This window comes from Alligator sinensis, unplaced genomic scaffold (assembly GCF_000455745.1).
Source record: "Alligator sinensis unplaced genomic scaffold, ASM45574v1 scaffold970_1, whole genome shotgun sequence".
Taxonomy (NCBI): domain Eukaryota; kingdom Metazoa; phylum Chordata; order Crocodylia; family Alligatoridae; genus Alligator; species Alligator sinensis.
In genome coordinates, this window is record NW_005842094.1 from 1,459,409 (window position 1) to 1,479,208 (window position 19,800).

General features: G+C 44.4%; 1 protein-coding gene across 1 annotated transcript in view; it reads right to left on the reverse strand.

Annotated features, from left to right (window-relative positions):
• Nucleotides 1–19,800, reverse strand: part of LOC102383865 (piezo-type mechanosensitive ion channel component 2-like) — a 110,954-nt gene that overhangs the window by 84,847 nt on the left and 6,307 nt on the right. The window lies entirely within an intron of this gene.

The window sequence follows — 19,800 nt, forward strand, 5'->3', positions numbered from 1 at the left end:
TCCATTCAATATGTGAGAGCTGTTCATTTTTTTTTCTTTATTCTCGCCATAAAACGTACTATCCCATGCCCTATTTACAACACAATATCCATATTATGTACTGAATAAAGAACTGATAAATTCCTTAGATTTTTTTTATGGCACTGATTGCTGTAGGGTCTGGCTGTGTCCCAAACTGTAATGTCACAAAAGCATGTCACCCTCCCCCCCCCCTTATAGAGGGGGAATTGGGGGCATGGAGTGATCAAGGTCTGAACATAGCTATATAGGTTTCATTTCAGGAGGTTCCTCAGTGAAAATGTTGTATACAAGTCTGCATGGGGAATGCAGTAGTTTCTGTCTCTTGCCAATTTAGTTCTTGAAACAACTGCACCATTTGAACTGAGATTTTAATCTTGGGCAGACACTCAGCACAGCACAGAACATTTTAACCTGACTGCTGAAAGTTTGGCATAGTTATAAGCAACTAAGAGGGACAGATGGAGCCCAATCTTTGAAGTAGGAAGCACCAGGCAACTTGCAGGTTGTGCTTCCAGCTATCGAGGATGACAAATATTGCAGATGGATTGCTAATATACAACACTGAGGATAAAAGCCTCTCTAGAGTTTGGGAGGTCATGCAATAGCTGTCATGGGATAGGGAAAGGGGTAGGGGTGGGTTTTTTTTCCGTAGTGCTTAGACTCTCCAGAGCGGCCTTTTTGTGGCAGAAAATAGGCGCAAAAGGAGCATTAATGAACAGGTGTGTTATAAATGTGTTTATGCTGCAACTGGAGATGGCCTTTAGCTAGCTCCAATAATGATAGTAGCACAGGCTGCACAAACCCACCTGAGACCCTTGGATGCTTGTGCTGTAAGCCTGACTGCTGCAGTTGCACCTGATTGCAGTGTAGACAGACTGACTCTTTCAGGCTGCTTCACTTTAGATTAAAGTGTAAAAGCCAAAGAAGAAAAAGAGTATAGAGTGTGTTCAACCAATTGGAGTCATGTGAAAGTAGGCAAATGGCTTGGAGTGAGAGAGAGATAAGGCACTGCCTGCCATAGGTTTGAGACTTTTGAATAGGGTAGGATATAAATCTAAAATTACTGGACGTATCTTTACAGGAGGCTACCTGGGTAAAGCTTTTCCTTGCACTGAAGTGGTAACAGGTTTTGTGTTAACAAAAACAGATTGACTAAGAAAATGCAGGACTCCCCATCCTTGACATGCTCCAAATTGGAAACAGTCTCATGAGGGCCCAGCATTTGCCTTTTATTTGGCAGAGGACGAGCACTGATGATGACAGATTCTCATTTTGATCCAAGCAGTTAGTCAGTATTCAGGGTCTTGCAGGTTGTCCTGTTCAGAGAAATGAATGATGAAGTCGGGTATTTCTTTGGCACAGTCCCGAGGGAATTCATTACAAGAATGCATGTTGGCTTGTTTCCCTGAAGCCTGTAAAAATCGGACAGTTTCTTTGCTCAGTATTCCACCCCTCTCTTCCAAGCCGGCACTCTTCCCTAAATGAGCTCTCCTTTGCTTTCATCGCTGTGCAAAAAGTGCCTCTCAAGTTGTCTCCTTTGGCTTTCTGCCACCTTTTCAGTCTGTTTCTGTGATGTGAACATGCCTACAGCTCCACCAAAGCAATACCTGCCCCTCTGGGTTTGCATTCAGCCTCCAGTGAAATCTTTGTGCCCATGCAGCTCAGTCTGACCAGCCTGACATGTGGCCTCTCTTGGATGGTGGTTTCTATTACTTCAGCTGTCTTGTTCCAAAAGAGCTTAACTGTTTCTTACATTTATCATGAAGGATGGGTGACTATTACACCCCCTGGCATCAACAAGCATTCACTCAGCCCCTGGCACAATAATAATAACATGGAGTGGGTGACCACATCTAATTGAACAGCATAAAACACCTTTGGTTACTGCCTTGAGAAACTAATGCTCACGTGGAATAAGCCCTGGCTGGGATCAGAAGCAAGTAATTAATAGGCTATGGATCTTATAAGGTTCTTCTTTTAGGGGGAAAGAAATCTCATTTCCAATACAAGCAACTAGCCTGACAGAAAGGCTGACTCAGAGTAATAATGCAAGCTTGTTTGTACTGGAAATCCCTGTTTATAGCCTTGAGTTATAAGTTCACAGGGTAATTGCCGGCTGAGCACAGTAACAATTAAACGGTGACACTTAGGCTGTAATTTTTTTTACTGAGTTGCTAATCAGGGACTAGCATGGCAGACTAAATGTGGTTGGTGTGGGTATACAACATGGTTAATACTTAGTAAGTTTGGCTTCTGGCTGTGCCCTGGCTTCTGTCAGAGACCTAAACTGGCACACAGCTTTCCTTCTCTGGCACGGTTGGCACTTCTATTTTACATAATGACAAGACGTCTAAAGCACTCCTGTGTAACTGGTTAGTCTAGTCCATCTTTCTTGGTCCTCTGCAGTGGACACTGTGGGGTACATTGCCCTTTGTGTCCTGTGCCCAGCAACATGAGAGGACTGATATCTGGATTGGCCAGGGCAGCAAGCGCTAACTAGGCTTCACCTTCTACATGCCTTTGAGATGGGAAAGGGGGAAAGCTTTTGGTGTTCTTCTCACAGCCACTGCAGGATTTAATAGCAGCCCCCAACCTGTTTTCCTGCAGCCAGGGAAGACCACTCCCAACACGCATGTTTCTTCCATCTTCACCTTCTGGGACAAGGGCTCTTGGACTGGAAGGAAAGGTTGCCATCTCTAGTCTTAATGTAGGGGTTCCTATAGGCCCCTCAAATGTTCCCCACACAGTCTTTTGGCTGGCTTCTGAGCAGAGCCCTGATGGGCAGCAGTGGGGCAAGGAAGATGGTTGTTTCACCCACCCCAAACATCAGCCCATTTTCCCCAGCGAAGATACTGTCCCTGCTGTCCCCATTCTTCAGGAGATTGCACCTGGAAACTAGGCTCAAACCTTTCTCTGTTTAGCTTCTAAGAATCACGGAGAGACCTGGGTTTCTTTGTAGAAGTGCCAACCCTCTGCAATGCCAGCTGGAGTCACTGGGAGTCTGGTTTACACTTATGCCTCTTGAAACTTTTATATTTGACTGCTGACCCTGACCCTTCCTCAGCCTGTCCTTTGTTTGCTGCTTCGAAATCTTACGCTTCAGTCTACCTGGAAATGGTTTAATAAAATGCCCTTCCCTTGAAGTATGTAGTTTGTTTCAGCTTTTAATTGGGCTCAATGTGCTATTTTTAAATGCATTTTAGCTATTGTTTTTATGCTGCTGTAGGTATGTTTTCTGGTGTTCTTGCAACTTGGCCAGTGGGTATTTTTGTCATTAATTTCAACTGGAAAAGGCTTTGTCTCATAGAGATATGCAAGGTTCAGACCTCGCTGACAGCTAAGCACCTCTTCTGCACCCTCAGCTCTCACTTCGTAGGAATAGGAGCTAGCTGTAGGTTGTGGCACAAAATCCTGACTGCAGCACTTGAAACTAAAGGGTGGGCTGCACAGTATTTGCATGAGCTAAAATTATCAGCATCTCTGCTACAAAGAGCAAGTTGTTCTATGCATAGCTGAGTTCCATATATGGATTTATGGGGCACCTTTGCACAGCCTTCTGGCCACCGTTCCAGTGCAGTCTGCCCTAAAACGGTTTCCAGACAGACAATGGTTTAGCTTCTAGCCTCCTGCTTGTATTCGATTTCTAGCAACAAGACTAAAATGTAATATTGTCCAGTGACCACTGTACTCGCTGTAAGAAGGAAGAGATAATCATTCATACAAAAATACGAGCAGCTTCTCTCTGTCTCATGGGACCAGGAGTATGATACTTCCTTACCTTCATACAGTGCTTTGAAATCTGTGGATGAAAATCACTATATAAGAGCACAGTTCCTTCAGATTATATACTGGTCCATGTTTCTGTTGTCATTCCTGGCAGCCCCGGGCAGACTTTTGGTATTGGGCCCCCCTTCACCAGAGATAATGATAATAATACTAATAATTAAACTACCATTTCCGGGCCCCCTTTCTATCTGGGCCCCAGGCAGCCACCCAATTTGCCCATGCTTGTGTCCAGCCTGGGCGTGTGCTTATATACAAATACATACAGTCACTGATTGTAAAACAACACGTGACTTGGTAATGTCTCAAGGGAGCAAAACTCCAATTGCTGCTTAACTGAAAGATGCATCTGAAATCTGAGTACACAGGACATTTAAATTCATGCGCCACTTGCATTTCTGAAGTTGAAGAAAATTGTAACAAGAGGATTTTAGTTGTGACTTACTCATTTTAGTGTCAGTGAGGTGTTTGGGAAACATGCCAATAAGAATTTTATAAATAGGACAATGACGGCTTTTTTTAACTTCCTCTAATGAGTTCCAACTGCAAAGAAAACCTGCAGTAACCATTTCTTAGCAGCCTTTTGCAAGCTGTGCATATCATTTAAGGAGGCGCTGATGAATGCTTTCTCCATTAAAAAGAGGAGTGGGTCTTGGCCTGCGGTCACAAATGTGTGTTAGGAGTCACTCCCACCATATCCCTTCCATATTGCTAAATGGGTAGGATGGGTGCTGGCTAGATGGGGAGTGGGAAGGGTGGGGATTCCTGTATAGAAGAGTTAAGCTAATACATCAGGTTTTGGCTGTGCCTTTCCCTAGCAGTGATGTAGTAGGGGTCAGCTGCTAAAACTCTAGATAAGACTGTTAAATTTTGACCAAAAGTGGAGGAAGTGGAGTGATATATTTTCCCTGCCCCTGATGGAGTCTTTCTCCCTGCCCACCCACTCAGGACAGCACAATCAGTCCTCCTGGAAAGGATGTATAGTTGTAGCTCAGAAACATGTTTCTGTAGAGTTGCTCTCTTCCACTTGGAATTAGCCAGATTTTCTAGAAAGAGTGCCCCTAGTTTTCAAGAGATTGTTCCTGAAGACAACTCCAAGTATATCAGCAATATCTGAGCAGTGTTCAAGCTGTGATTTGCGGGGGTGGTATGGGACAAAGTGCAAATGCTTCCTAGCCAAGTGCTGCTTCAGAGAAGTTTTGTTTTGTAATAATCCTGTCTCCCTCTGTGGTTCTTTTCATAAGGAAGTATATCTTGTATTGATGGAAGAAATGACTAAAAGAGTCTCCCCGCTCACCTCTCCCATTTGTTAGCCTATGTTTCTGGAGGGTGGGTTTCACTGAAATTTAACGGGGGAGGAAAGGGAATGATAGGAGCCACTAGTTAAAGTATCAGCACCCATCACCAAATCTATTAAGCCACGGTTTGTGAGATGCAGTCCTGCAGGCATGACTGGAAAGGCATTTTTTGTAATTAATTTCTATTAAACATAATTTTATTTTACAATGCAATTTCAGATGCTCTGGTGACCAGAGCACTTACCGTGTATCTGGGCACTCCAGCAATATCCTCTTCACTGTTATGCTGAGCTATGCTGCATTGTGCTGGTATCCATTCCCACCCTCTTAGTGGCAGCATTTCTCAGACCTGCATTTATGCTACGAGAGTTTTGCTTTTATTCATAAAGTAATAGAAACGTTACTCTAAATACATTGATCATAGCAGCTAAGACCTGAACTCTGATATGACATTAATTAGCACTTGAGAGATAGGAGTGGAAAAAAGAGTTACCTCTACCTCTCGAGCTCCAAATAAGACCAGGCCTTGTGCAATGGCTTTACAAGAAGATGGTGTATGTGTAAGTAACAGCATTAGCTAATATGTTAACTAACACGTGGTAGTTGTAACTTGAACATATTCGATCACAGATGGCACAAGAGGTATGGGCAGCCTCTGTCTGTGGCACATGACAGCTAGTGCAGGGAATAGAAAGCAGAACAGCAGATCAGGTAGGGAGTATAGAGCAGGGAGCAGAAAGCGGAGCAGCAGATTGGGATCTGAGTAGCACTTGGGAAGGATGCAGGGCTTAATTTGTGGCACACCTGCAAAAAAGGTTGGCCCCCACTCAGGTGACTGAGGGTAAGACCAAGACCAGCCGACATGTTAAAGCCACATTTTGCCATGTGTATGTCAAGATTGTCATGTGTTAGATATTCACTTTCCATTATTATCACTTAACTGGGATTTTAGATGCACATCCTATGGCCTGGGAATAATGTTCTGGCTATACAGAGCAGTCCCTAGCATAGCTTGGGCTAACAGCAGCAGAAAGCTTTGTTCCAGTCCTCAAGCTGTCTCTGGGTTGGCAGAGGAGGCTGTACCTCTCTCCATCGCTCCTGTGAGCTTCCCTGCATGAGGTTATTCTTCTAATGCATCTAGGTTGTCTGTGTGCTAAAAGGGTCAGGTCTGAAGTGTAAGTCTTTCCACTTCTGTAAAATGATCTTTCTATGATGTGGCGCTTCTGATCGCAGCTTTGTTTTGCTGTTCCTTTTTTTGTGATCTCACTTCTCAGAGGTCAGGTGCTATTCAGATCAGGCCAGTCACGTTCTTGGTGTTTTCTGAGGTTGCCCATTCTTCCTGCAGTCCAGACTGGGCCGTTCCATTCCTCAAGGTGTTAACCTGGCTGGAGTTTCTTTGAGTCAGTTCTGCGTTTGCTTGCATAATCATCTGCAGGATTTAGGTGTTGGTTCCAGTGTTTTTGGGAAGGGCGCTGTAAAACTTTCCATAGCAGCGTAGGATAGCTCTCACCAGGTTTCACAGAGCAGCAGACTTCTTCTCCAAGCCACATTTCTGAGTTGAGTCATTTGAGATACTGAATTCCTAGTTTTCTGCCCAGTGACTTTAAACACAAGAGACTACCCAGTAGTTCTCTCTCAAACCTCACCAAGCATCTCTTAAACAGTGATGAGATGATTCCAGTGGCTTTTGTAGTTCAGCCACTCTCCTTTTTTGCAGTGTAAGCACTGGGGTGAAAAGAGCCAATTTAATTGTTGCAGTTGTTTTTAGAATATACAATACGTTTGGGTTCATCTCTGTCCCAGAAGGGAGTAAAGGAAGTTCCACCGTATATTTAGGGTGAAATGCAGTGAAGATATTTTGCTGGTCCTCAGCATCGCTGGCACCATATGAGCTGAGCCCAGCTGCACAAAAGCAGCTTCAGGTCAGCCTTGACTATGTAGGCCCATAGGGGAGCCTGAGGTGGTCAAGGGGACTTAAGTCCAACAGCCTTAAAATTGGTACGAACACAGGAGGTGGTGCTTGCTCGGCTTCCAACATAAGTTACTGCCAGGCTGTCGAGCTTCTAAGCAGCCAGGGGCTGGATCCCTCTGGGATCGCAGTAGTACAAGCCACAGACCACACTCCTCACCACTGCACTGCACTGCCCACCACTGCACTGCATGCACAGGCAGCTCCTCTCTCTGTTTTCCCCCTACACCATGCATGTGGTGGCTCACACCTCCGCTCCCCCATTGCACCTTGCCATGGGCTCCCCCAGTGCTAATGGCTGCACTGCCCCAACCTGCTGGGGCAGGAACGGGGAGCAAAAGCTGACGGGGGTGGAAGCCTCACGTCCCTGGCTGCGATAAGGGGAGCAGTGGCTGGAAAGCTTGAGGGCCACACACACTTCAACCTCTTGTAGACCTAAACAGCCCTGAATTAGAGCAACCTCAGGACTACTCGAATTTATGCTGGGCCTGTAACAGCCCACAGAAGAATAACCCGAGCACTCCAATACTCTTGCATGCTCTTTCACTCTCAACACCCGCTCAGAGATGAGGCAGGGAAGGTGCTGATATCAAGCCATTCTGGGACCAGCACATGCGCTTCATTCCCTTTCCCCTTCACAGGCCCTTCCCACTGCTGCGTGGTATAAAGAGGGAGGGTAGAAGGCCTCACAGCTGAGACTCCTGCCCCATGGCAGATGTGGGTAACTAACTTGTTCCAGCCTAAGGGGTTGAGCAGCTGCATTTTACTCCCCATCCCTTGTTTGATATCTAGTTGTGTGGGATTGATTTATTTTATTTTTAGGGAAACCCAACTAACCAAGGTGAGCATCAGTATGGGGTTATTGTTATTCAGGGACTATAACATGCTTAGGTTGCCTCGGACTGCAGTAACCAAACTGAGACTCGAGGCAAACTCATTCCTTTTCTCCCGTCTGACTGTTTACATTTTTTTGCACAGGCCGAGTTTTGCACAAACACCAGAGCCGGGTTTTCTCATTAGTTACTTTCACCGAGTGTGTAAACTCCTCTGGCTCCGTGGTGGAGCTACGAACTCTGGCTCTTGCTGTCCGGGGGTGGTAAAAATATTTTGATGCCGAGGCGCAAAATATTGCACCAAAAAATATAGAGCTGGGAGAAATTTATAGAACGGGGCAAGGACCCTGGTTTTCAGCTGACCAAGCCAGGAACTAGAGGAAGAGGGTGTGGGTGCACCCTCCTGCTCCAGCGCTGGCCCCCATGTAGCCTGGAGCAGTCCGAGGGCTATCCTGACCTGCCCGACGCTGCCTCTGGCCCCAGAAGGAAGCTGCAGGCAGCTGGAGTGCAGCTGTGGCCCCTGAAGTGAATATAGTAGACTAAAGTATGGCAGAAATGAGGACAGAAGGTGAGGGCTTGGTTGCTTGCACTTTGTGATGGGCGGGGAAAGGTTTCTCCTTGCCCTTCCCAAAGAATTTTTTTGGTTTGTAGGTTGTTGGCGGGGAGTCCCCCTCCACGTTTGGTTTCTACATGAGAAATCTCAGATTTCACCTCAGAATTTGTGGGACTTCAGTGTCTCTATAGAATGAAAACCAGGGAGCAGAGGAAGCCAGTTGCAATAGTAAGAGCCTGATTTTGTTTGCTTGAGCTTGACAGGCTTTTAATTATAAAAGGAAAAAACTTCTGAAAAAATATTAACCCACCTCCCCTCCTATTGAGGGCTTCCCTCATAGAACAGGGGTGTCAAGGCCTCATAATCCCCATTTCTTTTCCTTTTTTTTGTCCTCTCCCCACTCTTTAATATGACAAAAATGACCATAAAAAATCATTTTCAAATTTTTTGAATCAAGACGAAACCAAGAGATTTTGAAGTTTGGGGCTTTTTTGCTACCGTTTTAGCCTCTGTGTAATTTGGTTTCATTTTTCAAAGGCAGAGGGCCGCAGTGATTGGACTGCAAATACCGCAGAAAACTTTCTTTGTTTACATGTTTTTTGTTTTAATTAAGTGATTTTTTTTTAAGAGACTTTGTTTTGTCTCTTCTAATAAACACTTACTTTTAGAGCAGAAATTTGGAGGCAGTTTTAAGTAGACCGTCCTTTTAGCACCTCTGGGATTCCAGGATTGTGAATAGTTCACTTGGAATTTTATCAGAAGACCAGAGGCAATAACCAAAGATAGCGTTTTCTCTAAAGCTCACTGAAGTCCGTGGGGTTTCTTTAATTGTGTTCACTGGGCTTTGGATCAGGGCCAGAGGCTCCAATCCTACAGGCACACCTGTGAGTAATGTTACTCAATCCATTTAACTGACTTTAAATGGGGTTATTTGTGTAAGCAAATATTTACAAGATCAATTAAAAAATCATTTCTTAGTTTAAAATTTAAGGGAACATTTAATAGAATCTTACTTATGCACGTTTTCTTCTAATAACCTTATACTGTATGATCTGGGAACCTTGCTTCTAACACAGATCTAAGCCAAAAAAAATTGCAAGTATAGATTTAAGAGTCAGGCTACAGGGCTTGCTTTTGTGGAGGGAAAAGGCAGGGTAGCCTGATAAGTTATGTACTTGACCACATGTAGTTAAAAATATTATTTGAAATATAAACTTCCTTGTCTGAAGACTGGCTTCATGCACCAAGTCAAACATCACAGAAAGCAGTTCTCCTCCTTTTTCCCTCCCACCCTGCACAAGTATACCTTAACGCTGCAGAATCCTGGAAATTATACAGGGCATGTCTTTTAAATGTTGATTTTGACTTCTTGCCTGGGACCAAGTGTAAAGTTTTTCCAAGGAATTGCTTAGAAGGCTCACAATGGAACCCAAAATCTGCTGCCAAACCTTAACTTTAGGAAAAAAAAAGGGGGAGAAAAAAAATCTGGACTGTTTAAAAGCCTTCAATCGTTTGTAATTAAATCCACTTCTTTTGTGTGCCATAAATGTATACTTAGAAAAAGATTGCTTTACATAATACTTATGCGGTTTAATTCTTGTCTTCGGCTGCTAAAATCAAGCAATAGGGCTGGCTATTTTAGTTGGGAAAGCAAATTTAAAGGTTGCTGCAATTGAGAAGGCCGGAAACGATGCATCCAGTCCAACCCGGCAACATACCTCCCCTGCCTGCAGCGACGACATGCTAGGCGGGCAAGGGAATCCTCTTGCCTACCATCCAAACCTGTGTAAAGCCTGACCAGCTGAAATGTGCACAGAAGTGATGGAGGCGTGGGAAAATGGTATTTATTGCCCATTTTAGCCAGAGAGAAGCAAAGGAGCCATGGCAGAGGAGCAGTGGAAACTCAGGACTGGAGTGGTTTTCATTTGAGGTGGCCTCTGCTGTGGGAATGCACACCTCCTTGTAGATCCTCGTAGTTGTAACTTCTGACTCCCAAACCTGTTCTGTGGCCGTGCCAGAGGCAGAGCTCTGGAGTGCAGACTTCCCTCCCCCAACAGGCAGGGAGCACATGAGGAAAGGGAGCTCAGGAGGTCCAGCTGCCGGGAATGGCTTTGTGGGGTTTCCGGCTGTGCTGGAGAAGACAACTTTGGTAGGTGGTCCCTCTTTCCACTGCCTGCGTCCAGTCTGCAGGGGACACCCAGAGGGAACGAGCAGGGAGCAGGTGTTTCATAGTTGTTAGGGTCAGAAGGGACCTCAATAGATCATCGAGTCTGATCCCCTACCCCGGGCAGGAAAGAGTTGCAAGCAGGGACCTGGCTGCTGCCACTGCTGTCCTCAGCTGAGCCTGGCTCCCTGTGCTGCCGCTTACTGCAGCCACTGGCTGGCTGGGGGCAAGAGTGGCTCCGGGGCTTCCCCTGGCCTGGGTCAGCTGGCAGCAGCAGGCCTGTCTCCCCCCGCCCTTCCTATGACTGGAGGCAACCCCTGCTGGAGAGGGGGAGGAGAGGGGCTGCTGAGCATGGGAGGGGAAGGAGTACCCAAAGCGGGGTAGCGGGTGAGGGACTTGTATCTGCTTCAGGGACTCCAGTCTTGTGCTGCGGCAGTAGCAGCCGCCAAGTCTGCCCACAGCGAGGTGGGGGCAACAGTTGCAACTACCCCTGCAGCTCCGATCGCAGTACCCACACCTTCCTTTTCAAACTCCAGGATATGCCTGCGGCCTGAAGTGAGCAATAAATGTGTAATTGCACAAATGGAAAGAAAGATGAGGGTCATGGCCAAATCCCAGGCTCTCCAAGCAGCAAATCAGAGCTTCAGAACTTGTGGGCAAAGGAAAGGTAGAGATTGCTCAAGGGTTGAATGGGAAAGTAAAGTTCTGTACCTTGTCACACGGACCGGGAATATCTGCAGCTTGAAGCTGACTCCGTGTTGGGGTTGTGTGAGGAACGCTACAGTTCTGCATTTGTTCTGCACTTGCTCTGTGGCTAAGTTAATTGAGTCTCCATGGCTGTTGGTGTTACAGCTTTCAGCAGCACTTAAGTCATGTCTCAAAAAATTTTGTAATTGTTTTTTAATGGCTAAAGATCACATTTATCTGCTGTGGCCACAGAGCTGCCATCTCATCTGTCCTTGTGGTTTCCTCAATTTTCTCAGAATTTGCAAAGAGGCTGTGTGTGAGAAGTCTCTCTCTTGCTCTGGCTGTGAGCAGAAAGGCTGGAATGTCTCCCATTTTATAGACTGATTTTTTTCTTTCCCCCAACACCCACACGCTTGGCTCCACAAAAGGGAGAGTAAACAAGATTCCTGCATTCTGCAACAAGGGGATGAACAAAAGCCTTCAGAGCCTTGCTTGGACCAAGTGACCGCTCTAGTGTAGGCATCAGGCTGTTAGCAGGTTTGGTGGGGAGACAGAAGGCCTCCTCATAAGCCTGAGAACAGTCTATTGAAAACTAAGCTGCATAACATTTCTTAATTGCTTTTATAGCTTTTAGTGACTTGGGAATTGGGATTCTTGCCCCATTAGCTGAGGATCAAGCATCTTGCACTGTCACAAAGGTACCCGAGACTAAATACACTATGAAGGCAGTACTTGGCTCTCTAGCTGGGGGAGAGTCCTCATCATGGTGACTTTGGGGTGAAAGAAAACAGTGTGTCCTTACCTAATGCATAGTTGTGAGGGAGCAAGGTGGTCAGGTGGTGGAAAATCAACTGCAGGGGGTGTAAAGATGGAGGATGTGATAGCCACGGTGAATTATTAGTGAGTGGCAGCAGAGAAGCCATGGACACTTGCAAAGCAGATTTGTGAGGGTTTGAGATGAAAATCCCTGTGCACACTGAGATTAACTTCCAGCATATGGCATGGGATGTAACGGAGATGTGAAATTGGCTGCTAATGATCCAGACAGCACCCTCCCTACCCTGTGAAACATCCGTCTATAGAGATCGGCGCTGGCTCATGTTCCATCTCACTCAGTTGAAGTTAGGGCTGAGTTTGTCCTAGAATAATCCCATGCTGCACGGTGCAGAGCAATCTCTGTTCCACTGACTGTGGAGGCTGGTGTTGATGCCTGGGCCAGCTGAAAGCATGTTTCCTATTCATGTCATTGAGGTAATTATATACAATTGTCCATGTTCCCAATCCACTTCACGATAAACCCAAACTGGCACCTTGAGCCCATTTCTGTGACTACTTTCCTCTGGCTGCCTGGTTTTTAGGGACCCTGTTTTGTCATCTTTGGGCTATGAGACTGTCAGTCACTGCTGGGGAAGGAATGGATTCGCTGGGGTTAGATTTTTCTTCCAGACTGTCTGTCTATTTTGAAAGACGGCGGCATTGCTTATGCTTAATCGTCCCCTTTCCTGGGATCTTGGAGCTCGGGTGCCCAATTTTTGTGATAGGGGCTGGTTTCTTTTTCCCAGTCCTAATTCCTGTAACCCTCTTGTAGTGCATTCTTTCTGTGCTATTTTTTAGGTTTATATATTCTTTTGAATGCAGTAAGATGGTTTTGAATGTGGATTCTTGAGACAGGAAATGCCTTCTTCAGAGCTGGAAATAAAAATATGAAACAACTTGACACGTGAACATCAGTTCCTGTTGAGGAGCACACACTGAGTGTTAAAGGTAGAGTGTAAAATCCTAAAATGTGGATAATGATGATGCACTTTGACTTGGCCTGGATTTCTCCCAGCATAGTACGTGCACAGTATATACAAACATATTCTTTTCCTGTGGCGTGGCTACGTTGATCATTCAAAGAATAATAGAAAAAACCTCAGCCTTAAACTTTTCTCTCCAAGCTGGTCAGTTCCCTACAGGACCACCTCTGCCTCCACCTGTTTCCATCTGCCAACAGGAGTCGGCAGGAATTGATCTGCGTTTTCCTATATGGCTTTGGGTGGCCCAAGAAGGAGATGTGTATTTCTCTGTGGAAACAGCCTGTTACAGCTACAAAAGTCTTCATATGGCAACTTTTGGAACTGAAAGGGCTTTAAGTCTTTCTGGGCTGTATTAGTATTTCAATAGGGCATTAGTCTTGCTTCCCTGACCACCCATCCATAATTCCCACCCCTTGGGCAGAGCAGAAGATATATGTCTGAATGACATCACATCACCTCCCTGTCTTAAAAGACCAAGCTCCCCTGTCTCGTCCTTGGTTCCTTTCTTGCACAGCCACTTTTCATGGCCAACTGTAGTGGTTATCTCCATAAGTATAAACTCAAACATACTCTGAGTACTGATTTAATGCATTAAAAATCTAATAACAGGAACTAAAACTCGGAGGGGAGGAGGGGGAACCAAATCTTGAAGAAGTTCTAACATAGGTGCTTATTCATATCCCTTATTTCACAGGGTATAAATATCTCTGGTCAGCAGTTCTCATGATAACATAGTTGCATAAAACCAATTTTTTTCTGTTGACATCAGTAAAATCTATACAGGTGTATTTGAGAGTACTGATCAGTATGCAATAGCAGTATGTGGTGATTAAGGACTATATTGCTATATATATATTTCTGGCATTTTAAATTGGAGTTGAGTGACATGTTGGTTACCTTTTGGTATCTACAGCATGAAATGCAATCTCATCGCAAAACCAGGGAGCAGAATGTTTAATGTTAATTCTTTTTGTGTGTGTATGTGTGGACTGCTTTGTGGTCCTTGCTTTCAGACAAGGAACAGACTTTTCACCTTTCAGTTATCCCTCCCCATAACCTAGTATGCACAGAGCATCAGCTTTGGATGGCCACTTTGAAGGAGGTGCTTACAAGTGTGGTTTGATGAAAGACCACTCGCATGTGCTTACACGTGCTAGACTCCTCGAACAGAAATATGTCTCCTTGGAAGTTCCTGCTGTTCCACTATCCCCAGGCTAGCAGGGACACCCCAATTGTTCTGCTGGACTGAATGTTGGCCCTGATCAAAGGTAATGCAGATTGTCTCACTTCTGAGCAACAAGAAGGTAATAATTGATTGATTATAACTAACAGAGACTTGCCTTTAGCTTAAGCAGCATGGGTCTGATTTTTGGACTCCGTGCAGCCTTTTATTTCTGGTGACACATTTGTAGTGTAGCCGGTGACTGTTGTGTGAATATCTATGCAGCAGCATATTATCATTGTGTGTTTCTTTGGCCATGAAAGCATAGAAGGTGCAAGTAGTTTGGGGTACACCAAACGCAAATAAAATACTCTTTTTAAATCACAACTCAAATGACTACATTAATACAAAATGGTCATTAAGATTTTACACGTTCAACAGCCAGATAATGCATCATTATGGTTCTCGGTGTGGCAGTAACTTGGCCACACAGCCTTTTCTATTAGAAATATAATAATTTGTGATATGTCTTGTCATATAGCCACGGGCCTGCTGCTTTTTATATACTGCACAAGTGCAACAGCACTGAAATGCCAGTGTCCAGCAGAGGGCAGGATGCAGCTTATTACAGTGATTCTGTTTAAATACGAGGGAAAGTGTCTTGATTTATTTATTTTTTTTTTTTATGAGATGCTAGAGGTACACTGTAGGAATTTTTTTTTTTCCTGTATGGGTGTTACCTTACTTTCATTTGCTTTAATCCCAGCTTCCTGTCTCTGTTCTTGTTTTCCAACCATGCCTATCTAGCACACTCTCCAGACATACTGATAAGATTGGCTCTGTCTCCAAACTACATGTACCTAACAATAATAGTTCATATTTCTTCTTGCACACCATTCATAATGTTCCCTTTTCATATAAATAGGTAAGTGTATCTATTTGTTCTTTTACTCTGGACTCTACTTGCATTTTTATGGATCTGATGTATGCCAGTATAAAAATGTGTGCAAGTTGGAACAGAATGGGGCCTCTGGACATTGACCTTTTTGTCCTTTGTCCATCCCTGTGGTATCTGAGGGTTGGGCTTAAGTGCTTCCTTAGGTGCCTGGATCCAAAATTTAGATCTTCAGAACTGCTGAACTACAACCTAATTCTGCAGGCATCTAATGTTCCCACCAGTAAATTGCTCTAGCTGTTTTGGGTATGCTCAGCAGCTCAGATTAGTCCATGCCACCCAGCTAGGTGCCCAACATGGGGTTGATTTCCATGCCTGTCTTAGACTAAGGGGATTCAACACCCCACCCACCCTGAGGGTCATAATTGCCTGGCTGTAAGCAGGTTTGAGTGGGAGCGCTCTCCACCTTGCCTGCTGAAGCTAGATCTGTGTTCCGTAAGGAATTCAAGCTGCACTAAGCAAGAGAGAACCCAAGAATGAGCTGGATGTAGCCTACTGGTTAGGGCCCTTGACTGGGATGTGGTGTTTTTGGGGGCTTGGTCTGTGCTTCCAGGAATGTGTTTAATGCAACATTTCCTTTAGGAGAGGTTCTGGGCTGGGGACCTCAAATGGCCAGGGACATCTCCCTGCAGGGTTTGGGCATCCTGCTTCTTGGATGAATGCTGTACTCAAGCTATTGCAGAATAATGTTAGGACCACTGCTGCCTCTTTCTCCTCCCAAAATACAGGTGGTAGAAACAGCTGAACCCCGCTGAAGGTTTGTTGCTGCAACTCCCAAGCAGAACGTGGTATCTTTCCACAGCTTGGGGTAGATGGCAAGAAATAACCTTGTTGAGTGGAGAGACAACCCTCGGCATTTCCAGCCCTGCCTAGTGTCCTGGCTTTGCATCTTCTGCTCTTAGCCGCTGAACTTTTTTCCATACCTTGTATAAGGAGATGAGGTGCCTAATTCAGGGCTGCAGTTTTCACTAGGTGACAAAATGCCTTTTGTGAATCCAGCATTATACACCTGGCATGTATTTCACCGCACGGCCATGCTATCATATTGTTTGTTGTACTTTTGTATGAAATTAATCCTTCCTTAAATCTCCATACTTATTGTGATTCCTAAATTTGAGAAGACAGTCTCGTAGTTGTTTTTAGAGGTGCACCGGTATGTTGGTTGCATATCAGATTGGCACCAATAAAAGGAAAATTAGCATTATTGGCTATTGGTTTGGTTTGGTTTGGTTTGGTTTGGTTTGGTTTGGGGGGGCGGGGGGGGGGTTGGGCAAGCGTAGCTAATAATGTCAGTGATTTAAATATAATATGCCTTCTGGTCAGGGCCCCACATTTTGTGCACAGGGCAGATTTGGGCTACTCGCTGTGGGCTCAGGGCTCTCCACTTTGCTGCCTTTCCCTTGGGAGACCCATGCCAGCCGCACGTCCCTTTCCCCGCCCCAGCAATGGGAGGCACAGCTTGCTGCCCCCACTGCTACCGGAGAGCCCCGAGCCCACAGTGGGCAGCCTGCATCCACCCTTGCACTGCTCAGCCCCTCTCCGGTTAAAAGCATCCCCGTGCTTAAAAATGATGGCGGTGGCGCTTGAGGTAAAACTCATTTGATGAGTTTTAGTTCAAGCGCTGCTGCTGATGCCATTTTTAAGTGCTGGGATGCTGATCCCGTGGAGTCCAGACGAGTCCCATTCACCATCCTGGCTGGGCAGTACCTCCCAGCCCCTGCCCCACTCCCTCCCTCACCATGGGGGCCTCGATCTGCCTCCCTCATGTCCCTTCCTCCCCCCATGCCCCTTCCCTTCCACAGACTTACCTGCAGGCAGCTATTCTCCACGCTGCCCGGCTGCACTCCTCTAAGTCAGTTATCAGGTCGGTACCAGCCGATATGGCTGGTTAATAATCTGCTATCAGTATTGGCCAAGAAAATCTTTATTGGTGTACTGCTTGGGTTTTATTTCCCCCCTCTATTCCGTTCAGAGCTCAAAACCTATTAATTCTGTTGAAGTTTCTTTTCATCTCCCATCTTAAATTTCCTTTTGGCCTTTCCTTAATCTTCCAGTAAGAACAAGCCAAACTCCCCTAATCTTTTTTTCATAAATGAGATTCTTTTGACCTGGTGTCATCTTTGTCACAAAGCTTTACCCATTCCAGTGCAATAGTGTCTCTTGTGGTGTATTACACAGCTTTACAAACTCTATTCCGGGTGGGCCTATATTTTTCAAAATCAGCACCTGTCTCAATGGCTGCAGTTTGGGAACCAGAAAAATAAAATGTTGTTCTAGCGACCATTTGAGAGAGACTTTTGAATCCAGTGGGAGTTCAGGCCCAATTTTCATCCAACTTCTACAAATGCTTTTGTATTTATTTGTGGAGAATAAACAGAATAAGTTTGTCTGGATGTGATGTGAATGCATTTTTGGAAGCCAGATGTAAATATTAATGGTAATATACAAAATTGTGTACAAGGGAGAAACATTTTATTATGTTTTTTTCTGTTTATTAATGTCAACCTTAAACTGTGCCATGGCGCCATTAAATTATATAAATTCTCTCTACTGCAAGTTGGATTGGAAGAATCTTCCTAGATCTTGGGATGGTTTTATACAAATTATATACAGTTCCATCTTAAATTGATTTAGGAAACGAGTTTGTTTAGTTTTATTAATCGTCTCAACATAAAGGTTCATTTTGCAGAACTGTCCTCTAAGACTAAAAGAATTATTTAAGTGATTATTTAATTTTCAAGCTGACTCTGTTAAAATAATAGCATTAATGCTATAGATTTCTGAATTGTCTAGAATTCTTTAATGAATAGGAATAACTTTTCTTGGAGACAAAAAAAAAAAACAACTCTGCATGCTCTAGTTGAAGTTCACTGAGTGGTATTCGGACCGGGAAGCACTGGGCATGTGTGTCCAGTAATTTAGACTTCCTGTTCAAGACTGAGGAAAGCTGCTTTGTGGAGTGACTCTGCCAAAGTCTATGGGAAACCAATAGTTGAAACAGTGCTCAGTAGCACAATGGCTGGACTGAATGACAATGGATAGTACTATCACAATTTTCATTTTAGAAGAACATGAATCTAGGTCATTGCAGCAGATATTACAGCTGGGTTATGTAAAGAAGCTCTACTTCTGTAGCTGGCAAATCATCAGAAAGTTTCCTATCCTGTGATTTTGAAGGGCTAGTTTTTAAAAATATATCAACCTAAAGCCGGTATTGAAAACCTCTGATCAGTTAGTTTCTTTGCTTGTAGTAGGATACCGCTGGTTATCTTTAAACTAATTAGCAGGATTTGCAATAACTCCATGTATGTTAGCAACTTTTTGTGTGCTTTAAATTAGTTGAATGTATTTTTATTGGTAAACAAAACACAAATCCCATTAGAATTTGAATAGCAGAAAAGTGGGGTTTGATTTCTAACTGTTAATATCTAAAACATTAGATTTCATTTGCTCCTGAAGAACTCTAGGATTTTTTTAAATTGCTTTCTCACTTAGTATGATTCATAAGGTAACTAGTACTTGGAAAAAGTACTGGTTTTCCTATGATATCTTCCAAGTCTCTGTTAGGACTAGGAAATCTGACTTTGGGTATTAACTATACTTCCTCTTCTCTGTTTATCCACCCGGTTTATTCTTAGTTGTCCATTTAGTTGGCACTTCTAAAGTGCCTTTTCCTGTAATTGTGCTAGGTAGGGGAAGCTATGCTTTGCCATCACTCCAAAATTTGGAGGGAAGTTGCTCCAATTTTCACCACTTTCTGTGAAAAGGTCCAAATTAATGTCAGGCCCTAGCTGGAGCATCACAGCTGTCTGTGGTTTTTTCTGGTTGTAACACTGGGTAAATACATGTAGAGATTGCAGTTGATACCCAATTCATGGCTTATGCACCACATCACAATATATAGCCAAATGTGCTGTGCCATACATCAGCTAAAAAAATTATTTACAGCAAAAAGATGTGGGCAAGGCACCAGGCAAGAACGGGCTTTGAGCAAGAATAGCTCTTTGTGTTTGTGCACTCGGAGTCAAATGCTTTTTGTGTTAAAGTGCAGAAAAGAGCAATGTCTCATCCTTTCAGCCAGAGGCCTGCAAGATGCTATTGGAGCCAGTGTGTTTTGTGCGAAGAGGGGAGATTCTTCCATCGTTTAAGTACTAAAGCTGTAGTTTATAATCTGTGGGATACTTGCCAAGCCCTGATGGGAACAAACCCCTTCTACCAACTATATAAAGGAATCTCTCCCTGTCTGTGGGAGCAATTCAGTTGGCCTGAACTTTTGCACAGAGGCAATAAGTGCTGTACATTCCTTGGCCATTAAAGGTACATTTAAGCTGCAGAATTAACCCAGGCTCTTGCCTATTTTTCACTTTAACCCCATTCTTGAGCATGCAGTTATAACTTTGACCTGGGTTTAGAGGTGCATTGAGCCCTGGATACTGTACCTGGTATTGGGATGTGACAGAATGTGGTCTCTGCTTTAAACCACTGGCACTGCACTAAGAATGTAGGTTAAATAATTGCATAGTCCTCCAATACACTTCCCACGGTGCCCTCTTAAAGGACGGAAGTTCTCTTGCAA